The sequence below is a fragment of the Chiloscyllium plagiosum genome, unplaced genomic scaffold (assembly GCF_037043375.1).
Source record: "Chiloscyllium plagiosum isolate Xiang-an unplaced genomic scaffold, Cpla_swu_hap1 HiC_scaffold_8, whole genome shotgun sequence".
Lineage (NCBI taxonomy): Eukaryota > Metazoa > Chordata > Chondrichthyes > Orectolobiformes > Hemiscylliidae > Chiloscyllium > Chiloscyllium plagiosum.
This window is the reverse complement of record NW_028270146.1, coordinates 95,917,431-95,934,183: the sequence shown is the minus strand read 5'-3', so window position 1 is coordinate 95,934,183 and position 16,753 is coordinate 95,917,431. Positions and strand designations below refer to the sequence as shown.

At 42.6% G+C, this 16,753-nt stretch overlaps 1 protein-coding gene across 6 annotated transcripts in view; it reads left to right on the top strand.

The window, feature by feature from the left end:
* Window positions 1-16,753, top strand: part of rad51b (RAD51 paralog B) — a 550,826-nt gene that overhangs the window by 412,465 nt on the left and 121,608 nt on the right. The window lies entirely within an intron of this gene.

Sequence of the window (16,753 nt, the reverse complement as noted above, 5' to 3'; positions counted from 1 at the left end):
TTCCTTGTATATGTGTCAAAGCTATAAGTTCCATATTCTCTCTAGCCTGAGTCTGAACCTGCCTCCGCCATTGTCTCCACTCATCTGCTGTTTGAAACCCTCATCTATGCCTTTGTTGCTTGATACTCGATTATCTCAGTGGCTACTTGACCTCCCACATGCATCCAAAGCTCTGCTGTCCATGCCTTAGCTCATACCGTATCTTGCTCGGCCATTAGCCCAGCGCTTACCGACCTACGTTAGCTTCTGATTTAGCAGCACATCAATTTAAAAATTCTCTTCCTTATGTTCAGGTCCCTCCATGCCCTGGAGTTTCCCTGTCCACGAACAAAAGAAATCCCAAAACATTGATTCCAATCCTGTGTTTAATGAGCTGTTCTTCGATGGGAATGCTCCTGTTGGCCTCATGACCACTTACGGGGGGTGCAAAATCAACCCGTATCACACTGCTGTTCTCTGTCAAGTGGAAAATGCATGTGCATAGCGCATGGCTGTGATACCCTCTGAGCCCGTCTGAGCTCTTTTATGGAGATCAACTGCTGTGGGACTCGTGGTGAAACAATGTGCCAGTGAGAAGACTTGTTTTTATAAAGCATTTTTCATAATCTCAGGAAATTTCAAATCACTTTACAGCCAGTTGTGTCTTGTTGAAGAGTATCCACGGCAGTAATGTAGGACAGACAGCCGATTTGCACATTTCAAGCTTCCACAAAAAGTAAATTTAAAAAATTCTTGCATGGAGCATGGGTGTCTCTGGCATAGCCACTTTACCCATTCCTAATTACCAGACTCACTGGCTCGGTTGGCCGTTTTAGAGAGCAGATAACAGTCAGGTATTTGCTATGGGTCTGGAGTCACACATAGACCAGACTGGGTTAGGATGGAAAATTTTGTTTCCTTAAGAGATTTAATGCACTAAGTAGATTTTAAAACAATCATTACTGAGACTCCCTCTATGTTCTAGATTTACTGATGTAATTCGGATTCCATGGTGCCAAGCTGCTATGGTTTGGATGCATGTCCCCAGAGCAATATCCTGCACCTTTGGCTTGCTGGTCCAATGGCAATGATCAGATCATCTTTTAGTTGGTGTCAAGGGCTGATAATATTGACCCAGATATTGAAGAGGACTCCTCTGCCTCTTAGTGCTATGGAACTTTTTACATGTCCATATGTGAGAAAAGATCGTGTAACATCTTGTCTGAAAGACGACTCCTCTGACAATGCCATGCTCCTTCAGTAATGCACTAGAATGTTAGTTTATACCATCAAATCACTTCGATTGACATCACAACCTCCTGACTGAGAGATGAGGGTGCTCCTGCTGATTATAGGCACAGGGAGATTTTAGCAAAGAAAAAGTGGCTGGTGTGTATTCTTATGTCATTTACTGCAATTACAGAAAGTGGTCTCTGTTTGTAATCTCTATGTTTGTGTAGTAGAGCTTTGTAATGAGCCCACATTGCTGGTAAGTGCATTTAATAGATGTAATTTTATACTTGGAGCTTTTTTCTGATTTGCAGACAATATAATGTACCGCAAAGTGCTTTGTTTTAAGTTTTTTGTCTGAGAGCAGTGCCACGGGAAATGAATTATAATTGATGTAATTTTATACCAAAGCGCTCTTGGGTAAAGATCCCAAGCTTGAAGCAAATTGCTCTCTAATCTGCTGAAGAATGCAAACTGTACCAAGATATTACTTCACATTGTGGAACAGAACCATCACACAGAGACATGGAGGCATATGAAAAGAGAAAACGCAAATGCTGCAAATCTCAACTAAAAACAGATCCTGCTGAAAATAAACAGGAGACTGTTGACATTTCAAAGGGAGCATTTGGTAGAGAACAGGGCTCTGGATTACTGACCCATTTAGTATCAGAACTACTGCACGTTAATGTAGTGGTTATGTTACTGAACTAATAATCTCGTGAACATAAGTTCAAATCCCGCTCCGTATGCAGTTTGGGAAAGGGAATAGTTTGAAAGCTCTTCATGTGAACAAGAGCTGCCAAGTAAAAGTGATTCACTGCTGCCATTCAGGAAAGAAAGGTGCTGCATTTACTTGGTTTGGCTATAGGTGATTCAAGTCCCAAATCAAGCCTGTTGGCTCTTAGTTTCTCTTTGAGCTGGCTCTTCATACCACACTCCTGTATCACTCAGAAGATGCTTCATTACCAGTTACTCAAAACCAGCCTTACCAGTCATTCCCACAGGTCAACAATGAAGTATACATTTTTGTGAAGTATGAAATTGGGCTGGCACTGTGACTCAGTGGTCAGCACTGCTGCCTCACAGCGCCAGGGACCCGGGTTCGATTCCACCTTCCGACCACACACTGTGTGAAGTTTGCGTGTTCTCCCCATGTATGCGTGAGTTTCTTGCCACAATCCAAAGGTGTGCAGGTTAAGGGGACTGGCCATGCTAAATTGCCCATGCAGTTTCAGGGAGGTGCAGGCTAGGTGGATTAGCAGCAGGAAATGCAGGGTTACAGGGAGAGGGTAGTGGTTAGGTCTGGTTGGAATGTTCTTCGGAGGGTCACTGTGGACTCAGTGGGCCAAATAGCCAGCTTCCACACTGTAGGGATTCTGTGGTTCTGTAACAATAAATCTGAAGAGAAGACGTTAGTATGATACTGTGTCTGTGTGCACATGAACAAACAAGCATGACCATTTTTCTGTGTACCCAAATTCACGTGAACATGTGTAGTCATCCTCCAGCTTTTTATTGTATATGTCTCTACCCGTAGAAATGCATTTAACTTGTGCCTGCTTGTCCCTGTGTCTACATGCACTTAGTTATATCCACTTCTTTTTAAATGATTTCTCTTTCTTGTCCTGAAGGTGTTTGACTCTTGATGTGATATGTTTCTTCTGCTCCCTCATTCAGGTGGCCTTTGGTTTATAATAGTGAGTTCTGACCATAGGATGCGTAGCTGACTTTATTTGTACTTTTACTTGATGGACATAGTCAACTATGAACTCTGATCTACAGTGGCTTGTGATCAAGCAGTGTTGGATTTTACAGTTCTCATTTTTGTTTTCAAAATCCTCCATGACTTTGGCTATCCCTGCCTCTAGGCCGCAACGCTCTGAGATGTTTATGTTCCTCTAATTAAACATCTCTAATTTTAATCGCTCAACTTTTAGTGGCTATGTCTTTCTTCAATTTCCTAAGCCCTTAAGTAATTTCCTTATATATCTCTCCCTCTCTACATCATTTTCCTCCTTTAGGACACTCCTTAAAACTTACCTCGTTGACGAAGCTTTTGGTCTGCTAATCTGATATTTGCTTGTGGGGGTCATCATCATTTTCATTTTAGAATACTCGTATGAAGTTTCTTTGAATGTTTTACTTGATTAAAGTTGTAATGTAAATATACATCGTAGTGTAAAAGCTCCCTTAACAAAAGAAGGTGCAATACTTTCAATTATTCATTCTTCTCCCTCCCACATCCTAAGTGAAACCTTGTATCTCACCTCTGGATATGTTCTGATTGCTGCGATGAAAAATCACCGTGTTCAAAAGCACCTTCTAAGTGTTCTCACAAAGTGCAGGAACATAATCAGCCACATTGGAGGAAATCAAATATTTCCTTTTTAAGATTGGTTCAGGAAAAACAACTTTGGTTTAGTGCTTAGGTTATTAAAAGATGTTTGTAATTAGATATAGCCCAGCAAGAAAGTTATGACATCTAAAGATCCAAATGTATTACTTGGAATGACTCAGTTTTTTTTGTCTATGTCATCTTGTTGATAATTCAATAATTCCATTGTGTAGCATTTTACCAAATTACACCATATAAATGCAAGTTGTAATCTCTGCATCACATGTATCATGCTGGGTCTGACCCTAATTGAACATTTGCCACCACTGACTTACCACAAATTTTCAAACAATACAGAAATTCACTGAGAGTCCTTGAATGGTGCCTTCCAAACACTTGGGCAACTGGGAACTTGTAGGTGATGGTGTTCTCATGTACCTGCTGCTCTTGTCCTTCTAGATGGAAGTGTTTGAGGGTTTGGAAGGTGCTGTCTAAGGATCTTTGGTGAATTTCTGCAGTGCATCTTCTAGATAGTACACACCGCTGCTACTGAACATCAGTGGTGGAGGGAATGGATGCTTGTGGATGTAGAGCCAATCAAGTGGAATGCATTGTCCTGGATGGAGGCAAGCTTCTTGAGCTGCTCCCATCCAGGCAAGTGGGGAGTATTCCATCTCACTCCTGATTTGTACCTTGAAATATTGAACAGGCTTTGGGGACTCAGGAGGTGAGTTACTTGCCTAAGCATGACCTACGCTTGTTGCCAGCTCTGATCTCCAGCATCTGCAGTCCTCACTTTCTCCTAGTTGTTTATGTGATGAGTCAAGTTGAGTTTCTGGTCAGCGGTAACCCCACAGATGTTGACAGTGGGGATTCGGTGATGGTAACACCATTGAATGTCAGAGAGTGTCTATTAGATAGTATCTTATTGGTGATGGTCATAGCCTGGCATCTGCGTGGTGCTAATGTTACTTGTCAGCCCAAGCATGGATATTGTCCAGATCTTGTTGCTTTTTTTTTGTCTAATGCCTGTAGGATCTTTTTGGTGATCATTGGTGATGAGTATTTGTCTTTACGCACGTGTGTTGTCCATCCTTGTGTAGCATTCAATAACATATCATTCTGTTTAGTGAGGCAGTATTTTTAGGTTGGCAATTATAGTAGGGGGTTCAATCACATGGTCATCCGTCCACACTCCCCTCACCCTTGTGTGCCTGACATGGCCAAAGCCCCTTAGCCCATCAGAAACCAAATAATTCTTGATTGGTGGCAAACAGCCTTTTGTCATGAAGTCATACAGCACAGAAACAGACCCTTCGGTCCAACCAGTCCATGCTGACCATAATCCCAAACTAAACTAGTCCCACCTGCCTGCGCTTGGCCCATATCCCTCCAAATATTTCTTATTCATGTACTTCGCCAAATGTCTTTTAAATGTTGTAATTGTACCGGCATCCACCACTTCCTCTGGCAGTTCATCCCACACGCGAACCACTCTCTTGTGTTAAAAAAAAGTTACCCCTCGTGTCTTTTCTAAGTCTTTCCCCTCTCACCGTAAAAATATGCCCCGTGGACTTGAAATCTCACAACCTTGGTGAAAAGAGACCTGCTGTTCACCTTATGAGTACCCCTTGTGATTTTATACACCTCTGGAAGGTCACCCCTCAACTGCTTATGCTCAAGGGAAAGAAGTCCCAGCCTATCCAGTCTCTCCTCCTAATGCAAACCAAACATACAGGCTATTTCTTCTTGGTGGCTCAGGGACATTAAATTTTAATTTCTGGAGACTACAGGATAATCAATGATGGATTGATGGACCTAAACAACAGCAATGGAGTGGGTAAACTTCATCTAAAAGATAAATAATGAGTCATAAGGCTTATTCATGGCAGAGAGTGAAGCTGTTCATCCTGTTGAGCTGGGCTAAGACCTCAGAAGAATCATAACCTTGCTGCATCCCTACAGATCTGCAAGTTTCTTTTCTTCAGGCACCCATCCATTTTCATTTTGAAATCATCAATCGTCTCTGCTTCCACCAGTCTCTCAGACAGCACATTTCAGATCATTACTGTTCACTCCTTAAAACATGGATCTTCCTCACTTTCTGCCTCCAACTCTTACCCAAAACCTTTACTCTATGTCTCTGAACGCTATACTGTAAGGCAATGAGAAAAGCCTTTCCTTACCTACCTTATCCAAAACTGTATTAATCCTGTAAACCTTAAACAAAATCCCTTCAATTTCTTTTGCATTAATGAAAACAGTCCCAGATTCTGTGAGCTAATCTTGTTTCTAATATCCCCTACCTTCAAAACTATTCTGGTAAATCTCCTTTGTGCTCTCACAAGGACTCTCATGTCCTTTCTGAAGTGTGGTGCCCTGAACTATTGGCAGTACTGTAACTGAGGGCTGATCAGAGCTTTATAAGAATTCAGCCGAACTTACTTGCTTTTGTGCTGTCTGTATCTGTTTGTGAAGCCTAAAGTCCTACATGGCCCAACTGAACAATCTCTCAATATCTTCAAAGATGCATGCACATGCACTTTTTTTGAAACAAAAATATGCATTATTCATAAATAATCTATAAATAAAAACAAGGACAAAACAGTTCTGTGCAGACTTTGCAGAAAATATCGTGGATTACTATACTGTGTTAGAGCTTCAATTCAGTTGCAACAAAAGCATTTTCTAAATGTGAAAGGAATCTATTTACATTCCTATTAACGCTGCGAGAGTATCTTGAAACTCAATGGACCTTGTTTTGCTTTGTCCAAAAGACCTTAGAAAGTGGTCTTCCCCTGCAGTGCCTTAGTTGCAACTGTCCCTAACCTTTAGTGCATTGGTCAGCATGTAATCCTGGACATGGAAAGTATCCATCTACAACACTCGGATCAAGCTTACAATGGAAGACCAACAAGATCAGGCAGAGAAAAGTGTGCCTTACTCTGAGTTGATGCTCCTTCTGGCACAGTCAATGTTTGTCTCGGTATGCGTCCCGGGGAACATAAAGCACAGAATCCTACGTCATAGAATGGCAAGGGACAAACCTCGACAAAACCCACTGCATCTCTTCCCAGCCCTCTTTTGCAAAGGCACATTCCAGAAGGGGGTGTGTGACAATCTCTTCTCCCCACTTCGAGGGCAGTGTGTGGTGGGTGGAGAGTGTCCTGGCATACATGAAGGATCTGACAGGCACTGCCCTTCTCACCACCAGCCAAGCTATGTCTTGGTACTGGTTGTAAAGTTCTGGTGAAGAGGCATTCTGCCAAATGACTTTGGCAGTCTGCTCAGGGAGCCACACGACAAGATTCATCCTCTTCCTCTCCCGCAGGGTCTCGAGGACACCATGTGCTGACCACTACCTGATGGACGTGCGCCCAAGTTGCTGAGTTCCTGCACACTCTTTCGAACAGTGCCATTAAGTCTGTATTGCCACTTCCTATCCCTTCTTTTCAAAGTACATCAACTTCACACATATAATTCAATATGGATAGGATTGGTTAACAGGAAGATAAATATAGTGCATTGACAGTCATCAGTAGCTGGAGGAAACTTGGCTGTGATGTTGTGTTTCCATCTCTCCACTTATAAACATTAATTTCCCTAACAAGAAATTGATGCAGGGCATGCGACTGAAAGGTCTAGAACTCTCTTCTCAAAGGGCAGAGATGCAAGTGAAACCTTCAAAATCAAGTTCATAGATATAGTTGTGTAAAGTTATCGTGGCATTTGGAGCAAAAGTAAGAGATGGAGTTGCGGAACAGGTCAACCAGGATTTGATTGAATCAACTTGAGGGGCTGAATGGCCTCTTCCTGTTCCTTATGTACTTAAAATCTGGTAGGATAAGAACATTCAACTTTGTTTCCTTATCATCAGAGTATGTCCTGCAAAGTCTGTAGTCTTGCCTGAGATCGCAAATAGTTGCTTCAAACCTTAATCTTGCAGTCAGTGGATCATAGAAATGTAGCATTTTATATGACAGAATGAGGTCATTTGGCTCAATGTACCTTGTTCCAGCTGTTTGCTGCCTGTTTTTTCTCCACAATCACCTCCTCCTCTCCTTTATGTACTTATCCATTTTTCCCTCAGAGAGGCAACAGTCCCTGCCTCACTAGGGTTTGGGGAGTGCATGTGATGTGGAACATTGTTGTTGTCTTCATGAACCTTTCTCTCAGCTATTGGTCTGCCCATATCATTATTCTGTCTAGCTCACTGCATAATTTGCAACTATTTCCTCTGGCTTCATTGCCTCATCCCAGTTGCAAATTTGACCACTTCGTATTAAATTTCAAAGTTGAGGTCATTTATGTAAATGAAAGTGAATGACCTCTGGGGAATTCAACTCAGCACTTTCTTTCCCCACAGTCCCTGCCTGCACAACAATGACAAGTTGTGTTGACAGCCCTATGACACGATGTTACTAACATCCCAAATGATATTTGACAAAGTCGAAGGTCAACTAAAATTAAACAAACTAAAACTGCGAATTCAGTATAAGCCCTGGAATTGAAGAGGTTTTGGTTCAAGATTAGAAAGCAGCTAGGTGCGCAATATGTCACAGACTACATTATATCAAAGATAAGAGTGTATGTATTATTCTTCTCTAGAGAAGAAAAGGCGTAAAATGATCTAACAGAGGTCCTTTAAAACTAAAATTTGGTTGAAGCAAGTAGTTGTCCTATGGATTGTAGGTAGTAAATTCTTTTGTCCTGCCATTGTCACTGTGCCTTTAGGTAAATGAGCCTTAAATTTGGGAATTATCTCCCTAAACCTCGCCACCTTTCACTTTTCCTTTAAAACAAACTGTAAAACCTATTTCCTTGACCAAATATATAGTCTCCTGACCTAATGTTGTCTCACTTGGCTCAGTGTCAAATTTTACTTGTTGATCGCTCTTGTAAAACACTGGAGAATATTTTATAATGTTCAAGGTACTACACGAATGCACCTTATTGATTTGAATGAAGAGGATTAGAGGCTGGGTTAGTTATCAAGTATGAACTGGGGGTCACCATGGCATGCGTTAGGCTATGGATGTCGGATTTGTTTAGTGACATACCACAGGCTCTGCAAACACTCCTTATTTCTCTGGAGTAACAGCTACCAAAGCAATTCTCAAGGAAAATAAATCTGGCCAGTTAAGACCATCAATCAGAGTAAACCAGTTTTCACTTGGTACGAAACAGAAGAAAATACTGGGGGGAGATAAGTCAGCCAGTCTGAGGCATATGTGGGGAGAGAAAGACTGCATGTTTCAAACCATCTTTTCACACTACTTCAGCATTTTCTGTGTTTATTTTCAGATTCGATAAATTGAATGGGTTAACTCAGAAGTTAGTCAGTTCTTGTTAACTGCAGCTCAGTTGGTCACATTCTCAGTTCTGAGTCAGGACGTCGACTCAGATTTCATCCTTGAGGCTTGAGCATGAAAATCAAGGCTGACGCTTTAGATCCGCACTCAGGGAATGTTGGCGGTGCTGCCTCAAACTAAAGCCCCCTCTTTTCTCTCATGTGCTGAAAAGATCCCATTATACTGTTTTCACCGATGAGGGGCCTGAGCAATATTTATCCCTCATTTGGCATCAAATTACCTGGTTATTATCATAATGCTGTTAGCGCTACATGCAAATTTCTTGCCACGTTTCCTAAATTACATCACTGACTACACTTCACAAGTACGTTATTGGCTGTTAAGCTCTTCAGGATGACCTGAGATTGTGAAAGGTGTCAAACAAGTGTTAATGCAAACACAAGAGCCCCTCACTTCCACCTATATTGTGGTTGACAGTGAAGTCCGAATGATTCGTTAACTATGTGACGATGGCCTAATTTACTACATAAGGAACTTGGTGTACCTAGTGTCGTGATTACTCTCCTTTACTCTTTGATTAGCAGGCAAGATTGAAGTCTGTGGGATTGGAGGTTGTGTGTTGAAATGTATAGAAAACTGGTAGGCCAGCAAAAAACAAAGAGTAGCAATAAATGTATTTATTTCCAAATGGCAGGGCGGGACTAGTTGGGTACCACCGAGATCAGAGCTAGGATCAGACTATACTGAAGAGCAAGAGAGTCCCTCCTCGCTACAGACAATCCAAAAAACCAAAGTCTTAAGAAACACTGGCAGGCCATTACGCATGTGCGCACTAAGAGCATGCGTCAAGAGATCATCCTTCATCACCTGAATGCTGACTGGCAATGGGCCTGTTACTTTCTTCACCCAAATATCACACACTTGCAATCAAGGTCACAGGGTAATGTACTGGAGGGCAGAGTTATTGAGGTCAATTGTCGTAACCTCAACTAAATCTGGACAGCCTCAGCAAGAAACGATTTCTGATTTCTGGGCGGCACGGTGGCACAGTGGTTAGCACTGCTACCTCACAGCGCCAGAGACCTGGGTTCAATCTCTGCCTCAGGCAACTGTCTATGTGGAGTTTGCACATTCTCCCTGTGTCTGCGTGGGTTTCCTCCCACAGTCCAAAAATGTGTAGGTCAGGTGTATTGGCCATGCTAAACTGCCTATAGTGTTAGCTGAAGGGGTAAATGTAGGGCTATGGGTGGGTTGCTCTCCGGAGGGTTGATGTGGACTTGTTGGGCCGAAGGACCTGTTTTCACACTGTAAGCAATCTAATCTAAAGTCCTGTTTCTCTGTGGATGGTCATTCAATGAAAATGAACAGAAATCATAAGGAAGGGCAGTGGTTAGTACTGCTGCCTCAGTGCCAGGGGCCCAGGTTCTATTCCACCCCCTGGCGACTGACTGTCTGTGTGGAGTTTGCACATTCTCCCCGTGTCTGCGTGGATTTCCTCACGGTGCCCTGGTTTCCTCCCACATTCCAAATATGTGCATGTCAAGTGAATTGGCCATGCTAAATTGCCCATAGTTTTCAGGGGTGTGTAGGCTGGGTGCATTAGTCAGGGGTAAATATAGGGTAGGGGAATAGGTCTGGGTGGGTTACTCTTCGGAGAGTCAGTGTGGACTTGTTGAGCTGAAGAGCCTGTTTCCATACTGTAGGGATTCTAATTCGAAGGGTGAAGAGTAACACAGAAGTGTTCAAGTGCTTTCATAATGGAATAAATTCTCAGAACAAACTTAATATGTGATAAATGACATTTCCACTGGTGGTCTGTACATAACATGTGCTGAACGAAAGTAAGGATTGCAAATGCTGGAGGTTAGAGTCAAGAGTGTGATGCTGGAAAAGCACAGTAGGGTCAGGCAGCATCTGAGGAGCAGGAGATTTGATGTTTTGGGCAAGAGCCCTTCATCAGGAATGTGTGCTGAGCCATGCAGTTCCAGAGAGCCCCAGATTCAATTGCGAACTGCCTTTAACTTGCTGAATTCAATGCGGATGGCAGCACTTATAATACTTTGACGGACCTTAATGATTGGGCTGAGAAAAATACAGCTAAGGATCCACTCTCGATAGCTGTTCAGTGACAGTATGTTTCACAATGTGCTTGTGAAATGTTCTAGAACATAGAACATTACAGCGCAGTACAGGCCCTTCAGCCCTCCTATTACACAGACTTGCGAAACCAATTTGAAGCCCATCTAGTGTATACTATTCAATTTTCATCCATATGCCTATCCAATTACCGTTTAAATGCCCTTAAAGTTGATGAGTCTACTACTGTTGCAGGCAGTGCATTCCATGCCCCTACTACCCTCTGAGTAAAGGAACTACCTCTGACATCTGTCCTATCACCATCCGAGGAAAAAGGCTCTAACTGTCCAATCTATCTAACCCTCTGATAATCTTCTATGTCTCAATTAAGTCACCTCTCAACCTTCTTCTCTAACAAAAACATCCTCAAGTCCCTCAGCCTTTCCTTGTAAGGCCTTCCTTCCATATTAGGCAATATCCTAGTAAATCTTCTCTGAACCCTTTCTAAAACTTCCACATCCTTCCTACAATGTGGTGACCAGAACTGTACATGATACTCCAAGTGTGGCCACACCCAAGAGTGTTATACAGCTGCAGCATGACTTCATGGCTCTGAAACTCAATCCCTCTACTAATTAAAAACTAACACACTGTATGCCTTCTTTATAATCCTATCAACCTGGGTGGCAACTTTGAGAGATCTAGGTACATGGACACCAAGATCTCTCTGTTCATCTTCACGACCAAGAATTTTACCATTAACCTAGTACTCTATTCCTGTTGCTCCTGCCAAAGTGAATCACCTCACATTTTTCCACATTAAACTCCATTTCCCACCTCTCAGCCCAGCTGTCAGTTTATCTATGTCCCTCTGTAACCCACAACATTCTTCGACACTATCAACAACTCTACTGACCATAGTGACATCTGCAAATTTACTAACCTATCTTTCTATGCCCTCATCCAAGTCATTTCTAAAAATGACAAACAGCAGTGGGCCCAAAACAATCCTTGAAGTACACCACTACTGAACTCCAGGATGAATATTTACCGTCAACCACCACCCTCTGTCTTCTTTCAGCTAGCCAATTTCTAAGGTAAACCGCTAAATCACCCTCAATCCCATGCCTCTGTATTTTGTGCAATAGCCTACCATGGGGAACCAAGTGCATTACTGAAATCCATACACACTGCTTTACCCTCATCCATCTGTTTGGTCACCTTCTTAAAGAACTCCAATAAGATTTGTGAGGCATGACCTACCCTTCACAAAACCATGCTGACTATCCCTAATCAACTTATTCCTTTCTGGATGATTATAAATCCTCTCTCTTGTAACCTTTTCTAACACTTTATCCACAAATGAAGTAAGCCTCACTGGTCTATAATTACCAGGGTTGTCTCTACTCCCCTTCTTGAACAAGGGGACAACATTTACGATCCTCCAGTCTTCTGGCACTATTCTTGTAGCAATGACAACATAATGATCAAAGCCAAAGGCTGTACAACCTCCTCTCTGGCTTTCCAGAGAATCCTTGGATAAATCCCATCCAGCCCAGGGGACTTATCTATTTTCACACTTTCCAGAATTGCTAACACCTCCTCCTTGTGAACCTCAATCCCGTCCAGTCTAGTAGCATGTATCTCAGTATTCTCCTCAACAACATTGTTGTTTTCCAGTGTGAATACTGACATAAAATATTCATTTAGCACTTCCCTTATCTCCTCTGACTCCACTCACAATTTCCCACTACTATCCTTGACTGGTCCTAATCTTACTCTCGTCATTCTTTTATTCCTGATATACCTATAGAAAGCCTTACGGTTTTCCTTGATCCTATCCGTCAATGACTTTTCATGTCCCCTCCTGAAATGACTATTATTTATTATCCATCCCTAGATTAGTTCGCAAGATGTGGTGTCACTGGCAAGACAATTGCCACTCATGGTCATCCTTAAGAAGGGTGTTGGAAGCTGCCATCTTGACCCTCAGCAGTTTGTCTGGTGAAGGTAACTCCCAAAAGTAACAAGTTCTCAGACTTTGAACCACTGACAATTTGTAAGTGATGGAGTTCATGGGCACCTGCTAGCCTTTAGGTATAAGAGGACTTTGAGAGATGGTATATTGTACATGAGAGAGAGAGAGAGAGAGAAAGAGTGGGCGGCACGGTGGCACAGTGGTTAGCACTGCTGCCTCACAGCGCCAGAGACCCGGGTTCAATTCCCGCCTCAGGCGACCGACTGTGTGGAGTTTGCACGTTCTCCCCGTGTCTGCGTGGGTTTCCTCCGGGTGCGCCGGTTTCCTCCCACAGTCCAAAGATGTGCAGGTCAGGTGAATTGGCCATGCTAAATTACCCGTAGTGTTAGGTAAGGGGTAAATGTAGGGGTATGGGTGGGTTGCGCTTCGGCGGGTCGGTGTGGACTTGTTGGGCCGAAGGGCCTGTTTCTACACTGTAATGTAATGTAAAAAAAATGTAATGTAATGTAATGTAGTGATGCTGAGTAATGTCTAGACTCACACATGATACATGGTGACTTTGAAAATTACAGATTTTTGGCAATTTGAACCAGGAGGAGGCATTAACCTGAGTCCGATTGGAAAAATAGAGAACTGAGAGTAAAGAGTTCGAACATTTCTACTCGATCTAGGACTCATCAGCCAAGTTCACCCACTAATGAGGCACCAGTTAGTTTGTGAGATGTAGAAATCTGACTTGACCTTGTGATGCAACAGGAGCTGTTAACTCCCAAAGGAAATGCACATTCTGAGGCTTTTATTTTTCCATCTAAAATATAAATGGCATTGTACCTGCAGAGACCTCAAGCAGAGCAAGTCAAGCAGCTAATCCTTCTTCTGTTGTATATGTGGGAACCAGATGTTGCCCTGACCCCCCCTCCTCAAAGTCTGGAATTGCCTCTCGCTGGCAAATGGATGGCATTCGGCACTCAACCAATTAGGACTAGAGAGAGAGAAGGCAGGAGAACGAAACAAGGAAGGCTTGTCAACACATCCCTTTGCAGTGAAGAGACCTTAGCCATGTTTACTCTGTGCTGAGATTAGAGTTAGGAATCACAGTTCAGTATTAAGAAGCTAGTGGTTGACCCCTCCCACTGTGGTTCAGTTGACAAAGGGTGTGAGCCAAAGGTTTCGTGATCTTTCAGCACCCTTGCCTCAACACAGTGCAAAATCAATCAAAGTAGTCACTTTGATCACTTTTGACTGGGTGTGCAAACCTGGCCATTGAATGTACACAGGATTAAGCTCTGTGATACCAGTCCTAGTTTAATAGCCTGCTAGACCACACTATTTGGCAGGAATTGATTGTATTGCTCTTGAAGTATCCTGTTGACATTCACCGTTGAGGTGTGTACACACGAACAACAATCATTTGGCTGGCGACTGAGCTTGTGTCCTTCGAGTAGCACATGATCTTATTGGGGCGTTGAAATGATTAACCGATTTGGTAGGCAGGATAGACAGAAACAGTTCTATCCGGTGGGGAAGTCCAGAACAAGGGGACATAACCTTAAAATTAGAGGCCACTCAATGAGTGATGTCAGGAACCACTTGGGTTCACACAAAGGGCAGTGGAAATTTGGAACGAATAGCTGGGAAGGCCAATTGAAAATTACAAAACAGATTAATAAATTCTTTGTATTAAGGGATGCATGTGGCACCTGAGTGCTCTCTTTATAGAAGCTTAACTTAATAAACACTAGACCAAGATGCGAAACAGACTTCAGACTAACAAGTGGTTTATTTAAAGATACGTGAACTAACAGTAAATAGTTGGTATAGTACAATATGTTTTCCTCTGGCAAAACAGTAGCTTATCTCCCACTGCATCTCTTTAGAGTTAAGACCGCTAAGATAATTTTTCTCTCCTAACCCTTCAACTTTAAATTTGAGATCCTCTGACAAATTAGCAGATACTCAGTGAATCAGAGAGACAGAGAGAGAGAGAGCCTGAATCCTGATCTCTCAGTGGCGTCATCATGACCCAAAGAACCATTCAATCAATGCATATGTTTAAACATCATCCATGATTGGCAAATGCTTGCATTTATGTATCACCTTTTATGTAAAACACATTGTGTTTCACAAGAGCCTAATCAAGTATTTAGCTGAAGGAGGAGATAATGTTTTTAAGGCAGAGATAGATATTTTTGTGATAAGCACGTAGGTGAAATGTTATCAGGGTGAACAGGAATGTGGACTCATCATATCAGCCATGGCCTTATTGAAGGGCAGAGTAGGTTCAATGGCCTGTCTTTCACTCCTGCTCCTAATTCAAATGTACATATGTACCAATAATAAAAGCCTTACATTTGTTTAGTGTCTCAGGAAGCCCCCATGTCTTTGTAGCCTATGAAGTATTTTGGAAATGATTGTTGGAATGCAGGAGGTTTTGGAATGGGTGCCCAAAAGCCTGGGAAACAGTTTGTGACTTTAGGTATAAAATGTAGCAAGAGGTTGCTATTGATGCAGAAAGGTTCAAGAAAAAAATGTGGATTTTGTGACCCAGACAGCTGAAGGCACAGCTGCCAATGATACAGCGTTGAAATTTGAGGATATGCAAGAGGCCATAATTGAAAGAATGCAAAGAATTGATGACACTGAATCTGGAAAGAGGTCAAGAGAGGTAATGCACAGGTAGAACTCCATGTCGTCTGCATTAACATGGAAAGTGATCCAACGTCAGTGGATGCTGTCAACGAGATGTGAGATGAGGAGGAACCAAGAATGGAATCTTAGATGATTACGAAGGTATCAGTGTGGATGGGAAGAGACGTCTTGAAGGAAGATACATAGGTTGTATGTGTGTTCAGTCCAGCAAAGTGCATTACTTAGTTAATTTAGTAAGACTATAATAATAGTTGATATGAGGAATGAAAATTTCACAGTCTGAATTGGGAAATATTCTGAGAGGTTGGATTAAGGTGCTGAGTGACAGCAACTTGAAGCTCAGGTTTTTGCAAGACATTTTGTTTACTCTCTAAGCTAATGCCATACTTGGTTTGAGATGTGTACAATGGGCATTGTAGAGGAAGCTTCCTTATAACTGGTAAGGTACTTGGCCAACCATGAGTTGTCCAGGGCGGCATGGTGGCACAATGGTTAGCACTGCTGCCTCACAGCGCCAGAGACCCGGGTTTAATTCCCGCCTCAGGCAACTGTCTGTGTGGAGTTTGCACATTCTCCCCATGTCTACATGGGTTTCCTCCCACAGTCCAAAAATGTGCAGGTTAGGTGAATTGGCCATGCTAAATTGTCCATAGTGTTAAGTGAAGGGCCAAATGTAGGGGAATGGATCTGGGTGGGTTGCTCTTCGGAGGGTCGCTGTGGACTTGTTGGGCCGAAGGGCCTGTTTCCACACTGTAAGTAATCTAATCTAATCTACATTCTGCATAGAGTGTTTCAACAGTTTATTACATGAAAGGTCCATATCACGCCTAACCCTCATGGTAAACAGCACATGCAAGTAACCTGCTCCCACACTTAGCGAGTTTTGAGAAGATTTGTAGCTCAGGTTGAGGTTTTGGATGTAGGTTTGCTCGCTGAGCTACAAGGTTCATTTCCAGACATTTCGTTACCCTACTAGGTCACATCCTCAGTGGGCCTCAGGCGAAGCAATGCTGAAAATTCCTGCTTGCTATTCACCACAGGAAATGACATCACCAACCCAAAGAAACCCAAACATATAAATAGAAAGCAGGAATTTTCAGCATTGCTTCGCCTGAGGCCCACCTAAGATGTTAGCTAGTAGGGTAACGAAATGTCTGGAAATGAACCTTGCAGCTCAGCTTGCTCCCACAC